This window comes from Phascolarctos cinereus, unplaced genomic scaffold (assembly GCF_003287225.1).
Source record: "Phascolarctos cinereus isolate Bilbo 61053 unplaced genomic scaffold, phaCin_HiC Scaffold_726;HRSCAF=1367, whole genome shotgun sequence".
NCBI lineage: Eukaryota > Metazoa > Chordata > Mammalia > Diprotodontia > Phascolarctidae > Phascolarctos > Phascolarctos cinereus.
The window spans coordinates 246,305,141-246,324,799 of NW_027556098.1; the positions used below are offsets into that span (position 1 = coordinate 246,305,141).

The window sequence follows — 19,659 nt, forward strand, 5'->3', positions numbered from 1 at the left end:
AAAACAAGGAATTTAAAAAGGCTTGCAAAGTGAGAGAACATTCCACTGTTAGATAGAACGTGTGGTATAGTGGATAGAAAGGAAGAAAATAAGCATTTATTTTTCAATTTTTTAAAAATAAGCATTTATTAAGTGTCTACTATGTCACATGCACTATGCTAAGTCCATTATAAATATTATATCATTTTATCCTTACAATAACTCTGGGAGATAGGTGCTATTATTATCGTCACCATTTTACAGATAAAATAACTGACATTGAGAGAAGTTAAATGATTAACCTAGGCTCACACAGCTAGGAAGTATCTAAGATAGGATTTGAACTGAGATCTACTTGATTACAAGTCCCACCCTGTGTCCAGCATGTCACCTAGCTCAACAAGAAATAGAAGCAAGAAAGAGTTGTAACCCAGTGCTTGACAAACACAAGACCACTTGGGAAAAGATTCCCTTTGTAACAAGAATTTTGAGGAACATTGGAAAACTGTTCAGTTGAAATTAAATTTCTGTCAAAATGTCCTACATAATATACCACAGTATACTCAAAATGGATATGTGGCCTGAATGTGTCTATTCACTATATATGTCTGTGTATATACACATGGTCATGCCATAGGAAATATTAAAAGAAAATCAGAAGAAGTACCTTCCACAACTATGCCTGGGGGAAAATTCTTAAAGGGATAGAGGAAATCATAAAAGCTAAAAGAGACTATTTTGACCACGTAGAATTAAAAAAAAAATTTACACAAATATAGGCAACAAAGCTGGAATTAGAAGCAGAACTGAAGAGTGGGGAGATATTTGCTTCAGATATTATTGACAAAAAGTCTGAGAGAGAAAATATATAGGCAATTGGCACAAATATACAACACCAAGAGCCATTTACCAAAAGATAAGTGATCAGAGGATCTGGGTGGTTTTTGAAATAAAAATTACAAATTCTAAATGACCACATGAAAACATGCTCCAAGTTACTAATAATAAAAGAAACGCAAATTAAAACAGCCCTGAGATTTTCTGTCATGTAATGCAATAGTCAATATTCTTGGGGCTTTGGAAAGACAAGCTCATTAATATGCTATGGGTGGAATTGTATTACATTTGCTTTGAATATCAATTTGATTTTATGCAGGAAAGTGAGCAGACTGTCCACAGACTTTGACCTAGCAGTCCCACTATTGGATGCACACCTCAAAGAAGTCAAAGACATCGTAGGTGCTCCGTATACCCACATGTCTAGTGCAGCATTCCTCATAGTAGCAAAGTACTAGAAAAGAAACAGATTCCCAACAATTTGGGAATGGCTGAAAAACCATGGTGTAGTAATGTAATAAACTATGAGAGTGCATTAAGAAATGATAACTAGAAAGAATTTAGAGAAAGAAATTAAAATTTGTATGAAATGATACAGATGAAGATTGCTGCTGCAGTTTGTTCCTTATTTTTGAAGAGGACCAATACCATTATGGGATGACGTCTTGACTGGAATGTGAATTGAATTGAAATAAGCAGAACCATAAGGCCAATATGCAAAATCATAACAATAATATAAATTAAAAAGTCACAAAAAAGGAAATTAAATTCTAACTGAAAAAAGGAAGGATCCAGAGAAAAAAAATAAAATATACCACTTCCCACTTCACCCAGAGAATATTGCTCCTCTGTGCCTATGTGCAGACTGTCACTCATTCCTAGAGTGCTCACCCCACCTAACTTCTACCGCTCAGAATCTCAAGATGCAGTCAAAGCTTAGCTTGTTTCACATTCTCCAAGACATCTTTCCTGATTCCTCCATGTCTTAGTGCCTTCTCCTAACCCCCACCAATAATTGTGTTTTTATCATGTATACGTCCTATATTTGTTTATCTTGGACCCACTCCATTGCATAGGAGAATGTTAACTCCTTGGGCAGCAAGGACAATCACACTTTTATATTTTTATTGGCAATGCCTACCTCCTATTAAGTACTTAATAAAAGCTTAGTTGGTATAGTCTTTGTATCTGATGATTTTGCTTAATTATTGTTTTTTGTTTGTTATACAGAGTGAGCAAAAGTGGGGAGCAGTTGAAAAAATTGTATGTAAAGTCGAGAGAGAAAAAGAGAGAGAGAGAGAGAGTAGAAGTCAAGAGGTAGCTGAGTAGTGCAGTGGATAAGCCAGGTGTTCTGTAGTCAGAGAGATCTGAATTCAAATAGACTTGGATATTTACTAGCTGTATGCCCCTGGGCAAGTCACTTAAGTGTTATCAGCCTCAATTTCCTCATCCGCAAATTGGGGTTGATAGCACCTCCCTCCCAGAGTTGTAAGTATAAAATGAGATCACATTTGTCAAGTGCTCTGCAAACCTTAGAACACTGTATGAATTTTGTTGTTCAGTCATGCCTGACTCTTTGTGACCCCATTTCAGGGTTTTCTTGGCAAAGATACTGGAGTGGTTTGCCATTTACTTCTCCAGCTCAATTTACAGATGAGGAAACTGAGGCAAACAAAGTTAAGTGACTTGCCCAGGGACATACAGCTAGTCAGCGTCTGAAGTTGGATTTGAACTCAGGAAGTTGAGTCTTTTTGACTTCAGGCCTGGTGCTCTATCCACTGAGGCTCAGAGAGGTTAAATGACTTATCCATATTTCACACAGCTAGCAAATGTCAGAGTTGGGATTGGAGCCCAAGCCTTCCTTACTCGAAGTTCTATCCCCACTATATTACATTGTTCCAATTTATAAATGACAATTTCCCTCTTTCTGAATCTTATGCATCACAACAAATGTTGGATAGGAAAATGAATACCCAGAATGTTGTGAAGATAAAGAGACATAATTCGCTTGCCCACTGTACATTTCAATGAATATTTATGGGGAAAGTGATGAAAACCAAATCTGTGGATTAGAGGACAAAGCTTTCCGTGAAGACTGTAGGGATGCTGGGGCTAAGAGTAGGGTAGAAGAGGAGCCTGTTCCAATAAGACAGATCAGAACACAGGGAGTTGGAACTAAAGCAGTTGTGCCATTGGGGGTGGGGGATAGGACAGATGATCTAGGAAAAGCCTTTCATCAAACCTAAAGATGAAAATTAACCTTTAGAAAAGACTATCTTTTCCCGGGCTGGTCAAAAATTCCAGTGAAACAGGGGAGACAAATGTTGGGACTGTGAAAATCTAAATCTTTACGCAAAATTGTGACCTTTGAGTTTAATTACTTGGAGCTAACTTAATGTGACACACGGTATTTTTTGACCTTGTAAGTTTTAAAGTAATGAAATTTTAGAATATGTTTAAGATTCAAGTTAATAAGCATCTCCTCCTCCTTCCCCACAAAAGAACTAGGTCTCCTCTGGCTACATTATATGAAATCTGAAAATAGAGACTGGATTATGGATAGGATTTGATTTCCAGCAGAGGGGAGAGCTCTGGATAATGAATAAAGATAGGCTGTGCAAATTCAATTCAATTCAGTTTAAAAGGCATTTATTATGAGCCCACACTGTATACTAGGTGCTGGCTAGGCAGATGGGGCCCATTGTCTTACCAGTCCAAGGGTCGCTAACCTTGTTTGTGTCATGGACCCTTTTAGCATTCCGGGGAAGCCTAAGCACCCTTTCTGAGAATCATATTGCTAAATAATTGAAGGAAATGCTAAATTTCACTTAGAGGGTAGAAAGAATGAAAATGTCATTTATTTTTTTCCCTTCCAAGTTCACAATCCCTTTGAAATCTATTCACAGAGCCTTCAGGTCAGTGGACATCAGGTTAGAATACCCAACACCAAAGTTATGACCCTAAACAATTATTAGCTTTTTATACTTACCTTCAATCTTTACACCCAAAAGATAGAAGTTAAACAAAGTAAATTAACTGCTTGGCAGAAGGGGAGGGAAAGGAAAATGCATTGATTAAGCACCCACTATTTGTCAGGCCCTTACAAATATTATCCCAATTGGTCCTCATAACAACCCTGGGAGGTAGGTGTTAATATTATGCATATTTTACAATTTTACAGATAGCCTCAATGTCACGAAACCTGATCAATTTCAAGCTCACCTTCTGTATTCGGGGTATTCCTTCTTTTGCTACTGTGTATTGAGGCAGGTGAAAGATGAAATGATTGAGGAAAGAAAGGTTTGATCTTCCAAGTGTATCTATGTATTTAGCAATGCACAATAATTGCCCAGCAAATCAGGAGTAGAACTCCTCAGCTTAGGCCTGGACCCCAAATACAGGAGGAGATAGATTTTATGCATTAAAAGAAGACAACTAACATGATATAAACCAGGATACAACATAGGTAATCAGATTTCTAATTGGAGGAAAGATTAGGGACTTTCCAAATTGGGAGGGGGAGAATGAGCAGGTACAATATCCTGAAATCAGAAGAAGAGATGCCCCACTGCCTCCAAAGGTCTGTAAACAATCAAAGGAACATGGAAACAATAACCAATTAATCATTATGGGGCCAGTTTTCAGATAAGACATATGGGTTGCTTGAGATGTACAATTGTGAGAAAACTCCTTGCACCAATCTGTGGATCTGACTGAATTTCTGGTCAGCATAACCTAGGTCCTTGATTAAGGGTCTTTAAGCAGCAGGTAGAGGTGATCCAGCTTCCCAGCCACGCAGGGCTAGGTTCAAGCAATGCAATATGGTTTTCTCCCAATTCCCACAATTGAATAAACTTTTCTCACAGGACAGTATTTGGACTGGACCCATAACTGAATAGAAAGGGAACTGAGCTAGCTTCAAAACTGAGTTACAAGATGTCAGTGTGGTTGACTCAGTTTCCACAATTAACTACTTGTAATCCCCTCGACTCCCCCAATTTCCTCAGTATTTCAGTCCTATGGGATTGTAATGGCATCTAGGTTTTAGCAGCTAATCTCATCCTTAGCTGTCTGGGAGAGGGAATTGCTTTAACATCATAAGAGTTAATAATAATAGCTAGTATTTATATATTTTTTCAAGGTTTGTGATGTACTTTATAAACATCTCATTTTATCCTGTCAGCAACATTTGGGAGCAGGTGCTATTATTATTCTTGCCTTTACAAATGAGGAAACTGAGGAAGACAGAGGTCAAGTGACTTACTCAGGATCACAGAGTGTCTTAGACTAGTTTTGAACTCAGGTCTTCATGACTCCATGTCCAATGCTCTGTCTGTTATGTTGCTACCTTGTTGTGCAGGTGCTTTTCTCTAATGACCTGTGAATGATGCATAGAATAAGTTTTTTAGCCTTGCCTTAAAGTCAGTGGGCATATAATAATATACCCAGAAGAAAACACAAATAATATCTATATTCCCAATTTAACTCTCAGGATTCCTCACATATGGCACTGAAATCCATCCCAATTTGGCTCTGTTAGTTCAGGTTACATTGCCTCCGCTGAGCAATGGTGTGTGTGTGTGTGTATCCAATATCCAGTTGAGTGTGGGCAGGGCTAAACCTGAGATTCCCAAATTGAAGCAATTTTCCCAAACTCTGTACTTGGGGAGAGTTAACAGTGGCCCAAGTATAAAGTATATAGACTCATTGCCCTTCCTTCATAACACATAAGATGCTCATTACCTTTTATTAACACTTTTTTAAACTTTTTTAAAACACTTCTTCCATTTATTAATTAAACGATTAAAGTTCCTGATGCTGGGGGCATAGGTTACATTCGTCTTGGATTCTTTCCCATTATGCTCATTTTAGCTGTGTGAAATATGAGCTAGGGCCAAAGGGACCTGACTTGGCAGCATTTGGTTGTAAGCTTTGCACCCTTTAGGGATGGCCTAGCAGAATCACATAGCTCAGTTTTCTTGTAGGAAAGCTTTACCTTAGGGTAAGGGAAAAGCATGCTTCTGAATGGATAGCAAGTCAGCTATAATCTGCCTCCCTTAGAAACTCAAAGGGAATTAATGGAAATTTACTAAAGCTTTCCTGTGCAGATCAAAACATGAAGGATATATCTGGGGGCTGCTCTCCGTGAAGTTCTAATTAGGAACTACAGCTCCCAGGTGACTGTGCAGAGCTCAGGGTTCCAAGTTTAAGTGGAGGAAATGTTTCTTCTAGGCCTATAGAAGATTTTATTCCTTTCATTCTCACCTTACCTCCATTCTCAACTCCTTACCTCATATCAGACTAAAGAGAAATAACAAACGGTAACCTTATGTCATGACTTTGGAATATAGTTTCATTAAACAATATTCTGCAACTGAGATGGGGGTGTGGTGGGGTGGGGCATTAGTGAAAACATGCATCATCTTGCAACCATTATCCATGTTAAATGCCAACATTTCAGGATCCACAGCATTTCAAAATGTCACCATTCTTAAGCGATGGTGTTAAATTTTTAACACAGTCATTTAAAGAATATTCCTCCTCCTTCGCTTCCCTCCTTGAAAATACCATTGAAATGAAAGGGAAGGGATGTTGCAGGGGAGAAAAAAGCTTTCACAGAATGGCAATAATAGATTTTGTTGCCCTGCTGTTGAGCAACTTTCTTATTTAAAAAGCAGAACCTCCTCCACCCATCCTCCGGAGCCTTCATAAACTTCACCTTAGAAAAGGGCTTTGGCTTTGAATCATTTTAAAGAAAAAAAAAATTCAGCGTTGAGGCATGACTAGGTACCATGATATGGCTTTATTAGGGGAGGGCCTAAAGGGATCCCAGGGCCAGATTTGTCCCTGAAACTTTTCCATGAAAAAACAGAAATATGATTCAACAGCCTGGCCTTCTGTGCATCCAAATGCGCTTGTCCTAGCATTTCTACTGCTCCTCTCCTCCTCCTGACTCCCACCTCCCATCCCTGCCCACTACCAAAGGCTGAAACTATGGCTTAGTCACTGCATGTTTCCAGATAGTTTTCTCTTCAGGCAGCCCTGCAAGCAGCTGGCAAATATGATAAATGAGCCTGACTTCTCTGATGACGCAACTGTCCAGAAAGACAGCCTGAAGCAGGACCAATGCAGCAGACTGAGCAGCACAGCAGAAATGTTAGAAGGGCTTGGACGGAGGTCATTCTTACCCAAACAAAATGCAGTTGGAAGTCAGTGTTCTAGGCCTATAGGCAGCTTTGCTTAATTAGAGAAATAATCAGAGGTTACCCTAGGGTAACTTCTGGAGATTCTCAGCAGAATGAAATAGAGAAATGAAAAGGTTGCATGCAGTTAGTCCGAATTCCCTGTGATCTGGTTGTCTGGTCCAGTTTATTCAAATAACATATAAATAATCAAAGAACTATAGAGGAAAGCAGAAATTCTTGGTTACCATTATATTTAATAAGCTTCTGGGAAGGAAGCCTTTTCTCCAGAAGGGATTGGTTTTGAGCTATTCATTTTCTACGTGTTGATGTATAGGGGAAGTGGATTTCTAAAAACCTTTGTTATTATTATTATTTTTTCTGGGAGGGGGGTGGAATAATCCAGTCAAAGAAAATCCATGTTACATGTTATCTTCCCACAGTACTGTACTGATTCATTTAAAGAAATGAAATCACTGCCCCTGAAAAAACTTCCAATTTAAGACAGACCATATTGCGACAGACAGATATATAAGAACCAAAAGGACAAAAACTGAATCTGTTGTTGTTCAGTCTAAATTCGCATGATCCCATTTGGGATTTTCTTGGCAGAGATACTTGGAGAGGTTTGCCATTTTCTTCTCCAGGTCATTTTAAAGATGAGGAAACTGAGGCAAACAGGGTTAAGTGACTTACCAAGGGTTAATAGCTAATAATCATCTGAATTCACATTTGAACTCAGGTCTTCCTATCTCTAGATCCAGCGCTCTACTATGCCACTCAGCATGATTATTAAGGAAAAAGCGAGAAAGTCCAAGAATTGAAATTGGAAACCATTTTCAATGACATTCCAACTCAGTTTAACGGAGGCAACATGATACAATGGAAAGAGTGCTAAGTAGAATTTGAATTCAGGTCCCTGCTCTGGCATTTATAATTTGTGTTACTTGGGTAAGTTGATTAGCTTTTCTCTACTTCTTTTTCCTCATCTGTAAAATGAAAAGCTTGGACAAGATGACCTCAAAAAGATGACCTTCTGGTTTTAGAGCTATTATCCTGCAAGCATTTGAGAATCCAGGAAATGTCTGCCCTTGAGAAGCTTTCAATCTAAGACACACCATAGTGTGCCAAAGAAACATAAGAACAAAAAGTGATAAATACTGAATAGGCACAATTAATAAGGCAAAAGGAGGAGAGCCCAAGAATTAAAGTGGGGAACACATTTGTCTGTGTTGTGCATGCCTTCCCCCAACCAGTCTCTGATGTCCACATATACAGCTCACCTTCTTTAGCCCCATTTTGAAAATGAAGAAACAAGCTCCAAAAGTGGAAGTAACACTCCCATGCTCGCACAACTAATTAGTAGCATCCGGAACTAGAACAGAGATCCCTTGGTTCTGACCACAGAGTTCTTTCCATTCTAGCACACTAAATTTCCAGGATCCAATGACCTGAAATGGTGAATCTAGTAGGGAAAAATAAAATGGTAGCCATCTTTGGACTAGGTCATGGAAGGAAGGAGAGTCTGTAGATTATCTACCTAAAGTTCTTAATTATCATTGACCTTATGAGGCAACTAGGTAGCATAAAGCATAGAGCAATAGATCTGGAGTCAAGAAGATCTGAGTTTAAGTTGACTCAGATACTTACTAGCTATGAAACCCTGGACAAATTACTTAAGCTCTCTTAATCTCAGTTTCCTCATCTGTGAAGTGGCAATAATAGTGTCTATCTTATAGGGTGGTTGTGAGGATCATATGAGATAATGGAAAGAACTTGTCCAACTCTCAAATACTCTATAAGCGCTAGCAAGTATTAGTAATGATTGATCACTTTCTATTGGCATCCTTCTTATCTTTCAAGATACAGCTCAAATAAGTTAATGGAGGAGGTATTCCATGGGACCTCCCCCAATTTCCTCAATAGGACTCATTTCCTCTCCCATCTGATTTTATTACATTGTTTACTATTTTGTACTTGTTTGCATTATATTAATCTGTATCCAATGCTTCACTCTCCTAGTAGACTTCAAACCCCTGGAGAGCAGGAAAAATGCTTTATTTTGCATTGCAATTCCTTACATTCTTGCCACAGTGTGCTTAATATATGTTTGTTGAGTGAATCCATAAATGAATGAATGATTGCTCAATGCTTAATTATTATGATGTGCCAAATGACTGAGGATGAAACTATAGTAGCACATAGATGTGTCTATGTGTCATGTACTGATTTCATCTTTGGAGAGGTAACATGTAGTAGTAGCGAGTTTGTTGGAATTGGAGTCGGGAAGACCTGGGTTCAAATTTTACCACAAGTACTTACTACTTCAGTGACACTCAGCCTGTGTGGTCATCTGTGGTACCTACTTCAGGGTTGTTGTGACTATAAAATGAGCAATCTTTGTAAAGAAGTACAATGTAAAGAGTATTATAAAAAGTCAGAGGACCTGGGTTCAAATCCTGCCTCTAAAGTTTACCACATGTGTGGCTTTGGGTAAGTCTCTTAACCTCATTTCCCCATCTATAAAAGGAGGGGTTTGGGCCAGGTGGCCTCTGCAGTCCTTTTGAGCTTTAGGGCTATGATCTTAATAAGTTTTGCAAATCTTAAAGCATTACATAAATGTAAATTATTACTGTCGTGATTATATGCCCACAGGGCAGAAATAAGGTCAAATTTTCCATCTAGGATCTATGAAGTTCCAAATGAATGAATATTGCTAAGGGACTGAATAATATCAACCTCTGATTTGATTATTTAGTTTTGTTAAAGAGTTCTGAAGACTTTGACAGAAGACCTATGAAATATTTGGTGAATCCTCTCTGCTTTTCTTCTACTACTATCAGCAACAGGTATATGTGAGTTCACTTATGCCCTTTTATTTGTGAACTAGCTCCCTACAGATAGGAGAGCTAATGTGCATCAGATTTTTGATCCCCAAAATGAAGTATTTTTGTACTCAATATGACCTTCATTGCAGACTATACTGGAATTCTACCAGGGAAGGAAATATGATTAAGAAGCCATGACTTTGAGGAATAAAAACAACATTTTTTATTTCCTTTAAACAAATGACAAAATATAGTATGCAGTGGGTGTGAGATTCCTTTGCAGTGTGAATGCAACCCGAGAAATATAATTTCCACATTGAAATTGAGATGATTCATCATTTTTCTCTTCCAGGGCTCTCCTAGAAATATTTCACCTGAAATACCATCTCTGAGCAAAGCCAAGGAATTAGTAATGACCAAGGACATTGAAAAGGAAAGACATTTGTTCTGAGAACTAGAAAAGAATCTTCCATTCAAATCTCTTCCATGCACATGCCTGAAAGGGGATAAGAAGATATTCTAAAATCATCTTTGGTATCTCTGCTTCAGTTTAGAAAGCTTATTCTACTTGATGGCTGAGAAAGCCATCAAGAGAATATGGGAATTTTTAAGGTTGGTTGTTATTTTGATATGAGGGAATCTTAATGGAATATTATTACAAGAACGATAGTGATTTATAGTTGGAAGAAGCCTTAGAAATTAATTAGAACAATACCTTCATTTTGTAAATTGAGAAACTGAGGCTCTGAGCAGGGCCAGAAGGTGCCACAGATAAACTGGCCAAGTCATGATTTGGCACCCGGGCCTTTTGGCTCCAAAATTGGTGTTCTTTCCACTCTTTCCTCGCTGGCTTCTCTCCACAAACACAAATAGTAATGCAAATAGAATGAAGAGCTGACTTTGCATTCTTTGCTACTCGTACCTCTGGACTTCTCTGTTTATGAAACTTTATGCTATACAAAAGTAGAAACGTGGTTGCCTGTTTTCCTTTGGGTCATGCAAGATTAACATATTTCAGCAAACAATTTAAAGTTACATGGCAAACTATCAACAACCATATGAAAAAATTCTCCAAATCAATACTAATAATTACATAAATGCAAATTAAAGCAACTCTGAAATTCCACCTAAAGCCTGTCATTTTGGCAACAATGACAAATGTTAATAATTCATGTTAGAGTGCCTGCAGAAGGAAACACACATATCATTGTTAGTAGAGTTGTGAATTAGTACAGCCATTCTGGAAAAGAAATTAAAACTATGCCCTTAAACTTAAAATTCAGTGCACATCCTTTGACCTGGCTATACCAGTAATAGGCTGATACACCAAAGAGATCAGAGTAAAAATACTCATATATACAAAAATATTTCTAGCAGTTTTTTTTCATAGTAGTCCCAAATTGGAGACTAAGCCTATTGGGAAATGGCTAAACAAATTATGGCATAAAAATATAATTGAGTATTATTGTGCTTGTGCCATCACATAAGAAATGACATGATTAGACAGTTTCAGAGGAATCTAGGAAGACCTCTATCAACTGATGCAAAGTGAAGAGAGCAGAACTAGAAGAAAAATTTGTACAATGATAGCAACATTACTGAGGAAGACAACTTTGATCAATGCTATGAAAACCAGGAGTAACTGAAATTGAAACATGCTACCCAACTCCTGCCAGAGAGGTGATAGACTTAAAACGCAGAATGAGACATACATTTTTGGATGTGGCTAATGTGGGAATGTGTTTTGATGGTCCATGCATGTTGTTATGAGGGCTTCTTTCTTCTTTTTTTCTTTTTTGGTGGGATGGGAGTGGAAATAAGAGAATAAATGCTTACAAAAGTAATTTTTTTTTGAAAAAAATCTCATTTGGTGCAGTGAGTACATAAAAGTATTTCATAATTGAAGAGACCCTAAAATGTCAGTGGACATGCAAATATATTTACCAATACTTGGTAAATCTGATCAAATACAGATAGCATCTATAGAAGTCTAGTTTCAAAGTATGTAACCTAGTTCCTGGAAGGAAAAGGGAGGAAGGGAATAAACAATTCTCTTACGTCTGCTTTGTGCCAGACACTATGCTAAGCACTTTACAAACATTATCTCATTTGACTCTCACAGTAACCCTTCAAGGTCACTGCTGTTATTATTCCCATTTTGTAGTTGAGGAAATTAGAGGTTAAGTAACTTGCCCAGGGTCTTACAGCTAACTAGTGTCTGAGACTGGATTTGTACTTGAGTTTTCCTGACTGCAGGCCTTGTGCTCTATCTGCTGTACTACCTTGTTACCTTAACAGTTCACTCAGGAACATCTCAGTATATTGTTTTCTGCTGAAGACATCATTCCTGAGAGGAGGGTGGGGTATCATGGATAAGCTTGCAGTTGGAGATACTGCCTAATGTGATAAATGTTCATTAAGGGGCTCCTATATGCCAAGTGCAATACTAGACACTAGGCATTATAAGACAAAAGGGAAAATCCTTGCCTTAAGTACCTTACATACTACCAGACTGAGGAAGAACTGTTTTCAAATCACACATCTGCTATTGTATAGCCAGCCAGTCAATCAGTTACTAAGCCAGTTTGTCCACTTCTGACCTAACTGAAAAATAAAATTACTTTCACATTGTGACGGGCCTTTAGTGTAGAGGTCCTTTGCCTTGTTTGTGTCATGGGAACCAGTGGCCAGCTAGGGAAGCCTACGGACCTCTTCTCACAATCATGTTTTTAAATGCCAAAAATTAAATACGTAGAATTACAAAGGAAACCAATAATATTGAAATGCAGTGATCAGAATATTAAAGAAAAAAGTTTGAGTTGTAGATACGATGTTAAGAATTCTTACTTTAGTAGAACTAAACAGCAACAATAACAACAAACCCCACAAAATAAAATGAGGTAGGAGGAAAAAAAACGCATATGGAGTCAGATCTGGGTTCAAATCCTAGCACTGCTATTGGTGACCTTGTATAAGCAAGTCGCTTAAACTCAGTGGGTCCAAGTATCCTCATCTATACAATAAAGCACTGAACTAGTACCTGCAAGGGCCCTTCTAGCTCTTAAACTGTGATTTTCTGACCAAGTAGGCTTCTAATTTAAGTTGCTCCAGAAGAAATTTCAGATTTTCCATGATATAAGAGCAAAGAAAGACTGATTGACGGGCAATAAAAACAGCACTGAGAATTTTATCTTAAACCATGCATTTTATCATTTCTAGGGCAGATAAAACAGGCTAATTCAATCTGCTTACATTGCTGGATTCAGGGAGTATTGATGGAGAAAAATAATTTAAAGTGGGCAGAAAAGGGTTTATTTAAAGCAGAGTTGAATTGACACTAGCCTTTCTATCCCTAACAAGTCATCAAAATGACTATTCCTGCCTCTCTCACCTGCCTGATGTTTGTCAATGTTTTTTGCTGCCCCCATCAGAAGACTGTGTGTGTTCAACAGGATTCTTAGAGAGATAGAGCAGTGTACTGTGGTGGGCATGAATTTTAAGCCCCAGAGAACTCTGCTCAGTCTTTGACACTATCTGTATCTTTAGGTAGGACCTCTGCCCTAGCATTTAAATGCTGAGCTGAAGATAGTGGGCATATATGAAGGGGAAATGTAAAGTGCAACAGCTTTTTCATCATGCTAAGTATCAACAAAATATTGCAATTGCAAAGCACACATCTTAAACAGAGGAAGATAAGTGATAGATATTTATTAAAGACCATTCAGAACTATTTTTCTAGACTATTTTCTATCTATTTTCTAGCTCTCGAAGTATGGTCTGAGGATGCCCCAGGGTCCCTGAGACACTGTCAGGCAGTCTTCAAGGTCCTAACGTTAATTTTTATTTCTGACACGGTAAATATTGATAGATGTAACACACATAAACAAAAGTTCTTTGGATATTCAGTTGTTTTTCAGTTATGTCTGACTTTCAATGATCCCATTTAGAGTTTTCTTGGCAAAGATACTGAAGTAGTTTGCCGTTTCCTTCTCTAGCTCATTTTACAGGTGAGGAAACTGAGGCAAACAGGGTTAAGTGACTTGCACAGGGTCATAGCTAAAAAGTGTCTGAGGGCAGATTTGAACTCTGGAAGATGAGTTTTCCTGATTCCAGTTCTAGCTCTCTATCCACTGTACCACCTCGCTGACCATGATAATTTTTAAGAGAATAAAGGGGTCCTGGGACCAAAAAGTTTAAGAACTGTTCAGAATCAGTGAGCAAATAAAGCTTCACGGATGTAAACAACAGAAGACTTTCACTGGAATATTGTGTGTTTGGTTTGAGTGTCTGGAGGAGGAAAGATTGCATTAGGGCTGTCACCTGGGAAATATGTGAACTATACAAATATAAATGTATATATATACACACTCATATATATATATATATATATATATATATATGTTTGTGTGTGTGCGTGTATACACATGCATATATACATATATGGCCAAGTAGGCGTGTATGTGTGTGTGTGTGTGTGTGTGTATGTATGCATATATACATACACAGAGACATGTCCAGAGCATAACAAGGTAGAGAAGAAGGAGGAGCGTGGCTCAAATTCTTTCTTAGATGGTTAATAAACAAACAAATAATAGCTAGCATTTATATAACACTTTAAGGTTTGCAAAGTGCTTTATAAATATTATCTCATTTTATCCTCACAACAATTCTAGAATTGTAGGTGCTATGATTATTTCCATTTTACAGATGAGAATGCTGAGGCAAACATAGGTTAAATAACTTGCCAGGATCAAACAGCTAGTGTCTGAGGTGGGATTTGAACTCAGGTCTTCCTGATTTCAGGTATAGCACTCTGTCCCCTATCCACTGAAGTACTTCCTACACGCATGACTTCAGGCAAGTGACTTAATATCCCTGATCTTCTTTCATTATCTATAAAATGAGGAGGTTGGACCCTCTGTGATGTCTCCTGCAGCTCTGGAGCCATTGATTCTAACTTTTCAGAAGAGGAAGAAGTATGAACAACAGTTTGGGAATTCTCCATGTTATTCCTGTCAAAGGTTGGAATGATTATGGAGGGTTTTTCTGCCTTTAGTCTAAGAATTTGTTCTTTACTACCTTCTCAATTGTCTTTCTAAGGCAGAAATATATTATATATAATATATATATATATATATATATATATTATATATATATATATATATATATATATTTAGGCAATTGGGGTTAAGTGACTTGCCCAGGGTCACACAGCTACTAAGTGTCAAATGTTTGGTCTGAGGCTGGATTTAAACTCAGGTCTTCCTGACTTCAGGGCCAGTGCTCTATCTACTTCACCACCTAGCTGCCCTAGAAAGAATTATTCCTGACAAAGATTCCTCAACTCTTATCTCTATCTGTAAAATGAGAATGATAAGGACCACCCAGAACTGTAAGAATCCATAATATAACAAATGTGAAAGTGCTCTGTAACCCTAAAGTGTCATAGAAATGCTAGTTAGTATTATTAGACGTGGCTAGGTGATGAAGTGGATAGAGTGCTGGGCCTGAAGTCGGGAAGACCAGAGTTCAAATACAGCCTCTGACACATACTAGCTGTATGATCCTGGATCAGTCTCTCAACTTCTGTCTGACATAATTTGTAAAACAGGGAGAGTATTCGTGTCTGCTTCCCAGGATTGTTGTGAGGATCAAATGAGATATTATTTGTAAACTGCTTAATACAGTGCTTGGCAGGGGCAGCGAGGTGGTGCAGTGGATACAGCACTGGCCCTAGAGTCAGGAGGACCTGAGTTCAAATCCAGCCTTGGCCACATAACACTTACTAGCTGTGTGACCCTGGACAAGTCACTTAACCCCAATTGCCTAAAAAAAAATACAAAAAAAAATATGGTACTTGGCAGAGAGTGGGTGCTATATAAATGCTACCTATTATTATTATTATTATTATTAGTCTAGGGCTATGATTTCATCACTTAAGGAAATTCTTTCCACAGTACCTCACAACTCCTTGGTAACTTCTGGTTTAGAGATTTTGCCTGAGGCACCTAGAGAGAGGTTAATTGATTTGTTCAAGGTTATACCAATAGCATGGGTCAGTGACAGGTTTTGCAGCCCCATTTTTCCAAGGTCAACTCTTTTTCCATAAAACCATGATGCAGTTATTATCTTGCCTCCCCCTCCCTCCAATGTGGGGAGAAATTGAGGAATTGGTTGGTGCTCTTCATATCCTTTCCCCTAGGACCGATAATCCAGAATAAACTAACATAATCCCCACCATCACCCTTGAGTTAGAGTTTCTCTTGGGCATCCCTGTTCTGCTTTTCCCTACTAAGAGACAGAAAATAGCTGAACCTCATTCTTTTTATTTTTTTTTCCATTAAGAAATATTTCTTAAGATATACACACAATGGAGTATAGAAATCTGTCCTGCCCTACAGGAAAATAGATGGGGAAGGGGATAAGAGAAGGGGGAATGGGATAAGAGAAGGGGAGGGGGTTGAAAGAAGGAAGGGCAGATTAGGGGAAGGGGTATTTCAGAATGCAAGCTGTTTTGGAATGGGGGGAGGGGTGAGATGGGAAGAAAATTTGGAACTCAAAATCTTGTGGAAGTGAATGCTAAAAATTAAAAATAAATATTTAAATAAAAGAAAATTCTTTTTTCTCCTTCCTGATCCCTCTCTGACTGAACAAAATATGTAACTAGATTAATAAAAATATGCATAGTCAAGGGAAGCAAATCTATATATATATCATTCTGCATTTTTAATTCATTGTTGTTATTGTTCAGTTGTTTTTCAATTGTGTCTGATTCTTTGTGACTCCATTTGGGGTTTTCTTGGCAAAGATACTGGAGTGGTTTGCCATTTCCTTCTTCAGTTCATTTAACAGATGAGGAAACTGAGGCAAACAGGGTTGTGACTTGCCTAGGGTGACACGGCTAGTAAGAGTCTGAGGCTATATTTGAACTCAGGAAGATTAGTTTCTGTTAAAAAGTAGGTGGTATGCTTCATCCTCAGTCTTTGGAATCATAGATTCACCCTTATTCTTAACATCAGATTAAGCACACACATATTCACAGACACACTCATGCAACATTTTACAGGCAATAGGGCCAGGGCACAGAGTGTAACTAGGCCCAGGAGCCAACCACAGCAAGTGGTTCCATCACAACCCATTTTCATCCCCCAAAGCTTTACTAAAGTATCTATGGTTGGTCCCACCAAATGCCCTTTCTCAACTTTAATGCCACTGAGAGTCTGATGAGTTTTCCTCACCTTGGGTAACATCCCAGAATTCAATGTAGAACCCAGTTTTAGAGGAGCCACAGAATTATTGCATGAGTTCCAAAACCAGATGTCCTTAGTCAAGCTAAAACTTAATCATCTCTATTTGAGAGTCACTGCATTCTTTGCTCTATCAGAGTGCCTATGTATTCTGGTGAATCAGGACTATCTCACCAAAAACCTGATTTTTGTGTCCAGTTGTGTCATGGTCATTAAATCTTTGTTTCCATTCCCTCAGTTTTTCTTCCAGTAAAATAATATTTCTTTTTATTCCCTTTTCCCTATCCCTTTCAAACCTTCTTGGGTGCATTAATCCTATTTGAAAAAAAAGAAAGAAAAGAGGCTCAGACTCAACTCATTTTCATAATGTTTTACATTAATTTGCATATCAAGTTCCTTAGGCCCTAATCTGAAATATGTGAAATTGAATAATGAGAGCAAACAAGGCATGAGACAGAGGAAGGACTCAGCAGAGCTGGGGCCAGAACCTGGGTCAATGTTCAGGCTCCTTGTCTGCCTTGAGCTCTGACATTGATTCCGTAGCTCAGGCCTCTTTAAGCCTGAATTGAACTGTCATTCAGAAGTCCCCATAAAACTGAAATCCACAGAGGGCCCCTGTGAGGTCAGGAATGAGTATCATCACACAGGCTGGCACTATGGGAGCAGGACTCCAATCATGCAACCCTGAAAATAGGGCCTGGTCCCAATCAATAAGGATAATAATCCTTTGAAATGAAATCATACATGTGAAAGTTCTTTGTAATCCTAAGGGACTTCATAATTTTTTTTTCCTTTCGTCACTATAGGGAATTCTTGGTGAGGAAACAGTAGATCTACACCTTCTTTGCAACTCTTATAAAAGCTGCCCAGAGCACAGAGAGGTTAATGGATTTTCCTGTGGTCACATAGTCACATGTGTCAAAACCAAGATTTGAACCCAGGTCTGTCTTCTTGACTCTAAGGCCAGGTCTCAGTGCATTATGCTAAGCTTATTATCTTCCCCTAATTTAGGTGAATTAGAAGGAAAATAGTTTATCTTCAATGACATCGAAAAACCAAAGAATGTACATTTTGAGTGCTCCCACCTCCAGTCTCCCACCCCTACACAAGTGTGGGACATCAGAAGAAGCTGGACTAGACAAATAACATTTAAGATCTCCTTGAATTCAACGTCACCAATGCCATTGCCCATTCTAAGAGCTTGCTTTGCTGGTAATGAAATGAACCTCCTGAGTAAAGGGGAGAGAGTTGAGTCACATTGACTTGTCTTGTTTTTTTCATTCTAACATAAATTCAATTGAAGAGGATGAATGTAAGACTCAAGTTGATAGAAGTTTCACTTTCCTCTATGATGAACAGAAGGATGGGGGTGGGGCATGATATCAAGTCAAAATTAATATAACCATTTCGCTTGACAGCTAAGCCCTATTAGCCTTCTGGGTCTATTTCTCTCCATACCCATCCCTTTTAGGTTCCTACTGTGGACATGCAGCCTACTATCCTTGAATCTTACAGGGAATGGCTATGGCCATTGAGCTATGGCTGATGGCTATGGCCATCACATTTGGTGTCTTTGCTCTTAAGAATTCACAAAGTCTCAGAATGGGAAAGGAACTCAGTTGTCATCAACCAGTCCAACCCATACCTGAATAAGAATCCTCTCTACAGAACTCTTGAAGAGTGGCCCTCCATTCTCTACATGAAGACCTCTGTTTGACACCTTTGGAAGGAGACCATCTTGTCTCTCTTCCTTTGATTTTTGCTTACTCTTCTGGAATGCCCAAGTATCTTCACCATGGAGACCAGAGCCACCTTAGTAATGAGCCTTAAACAAGTTGAGAAATTTGGGGGATAGGAAAGGATCCTTAAGCTGTAGGAGACCTCAGAGGTCATCTAGTCTAACTCCCTTATTTTACAGGTGAAGAAACAGAGGCCCAGGGAAGGTAAATGATTTGCCTAAAATCACACAGACTGTAAGCTTAAGATCAAAACTTCCTTTAAATTTAGATGAAAAAGAAAGTCTGGGAGTAGTGGGGGGAGGGGAGCCTAGAAATGAAGATACACATCATGAGCAAAGACACAGAGTTCAGCCTCCTACTCGATAAATTCCATTACAACTAAGGTCACATATAAAATCCCATTTGCCTTCCAAAACCCTTAGGATTCTGTCCACTTCCTACCTTTCTTGTTTTTGTTTTTCAGTTATTTCCAGTGATTTCTGACTCTTTGTGACCTTTTTGGGGGGTTTTCTTGGCAAAGACACTGGATCGGTTTGCCATTTCCCTCTCTAGCTCATTTTATAGATGTGGCAAACAGGGTTAAGTGGCTTGCCCAAAATCACACAGCTGGTAAGTATCTGAGGTCACATTTGAACTCAGGTCTTCCTGCTCCAGGCACAGCACTCTATCCACTGCACCACCTAGCCTTCTACCTTTCTAACACCTTACCACATTTTACACTCTAGCAATACTGGCCTAGTTGCTGTTCCTCAGACAAAGTACTCCATCTCTCTACAAGACAGCATTTTTTAACTGGCTGTCCGCTGTGCCTGGAATTCTTTCCTTGCTTATCGCTTCCTCTGGCTTG

At 38.6% G+C, this 19,659-nt stretch overlaps 1 long non-coding RNA gene across 1 annotated transcript; it reads left to right on the top strand.

Annotated features, from left to right (window-relative positions):
- The first annotated feature begins 9,659 nt into the window (after nucleotides 1-9,659).
- On the top strand, nucleotides 9,660-10,952 carry LOC144454430 (uncharacterized). The gene is made up of 2 exons (XR_013482777.1): nucleotides 9,660-9,847; nucleotides 10,179-10,952. It is a non-coding gene; the product is annotated as an uncharacterized LOC144454430 (long non-coding RNA).
- The last annotated feature ends 8,707 nt before the right edge of the window (nucleotides 10,953-19,659 follow it).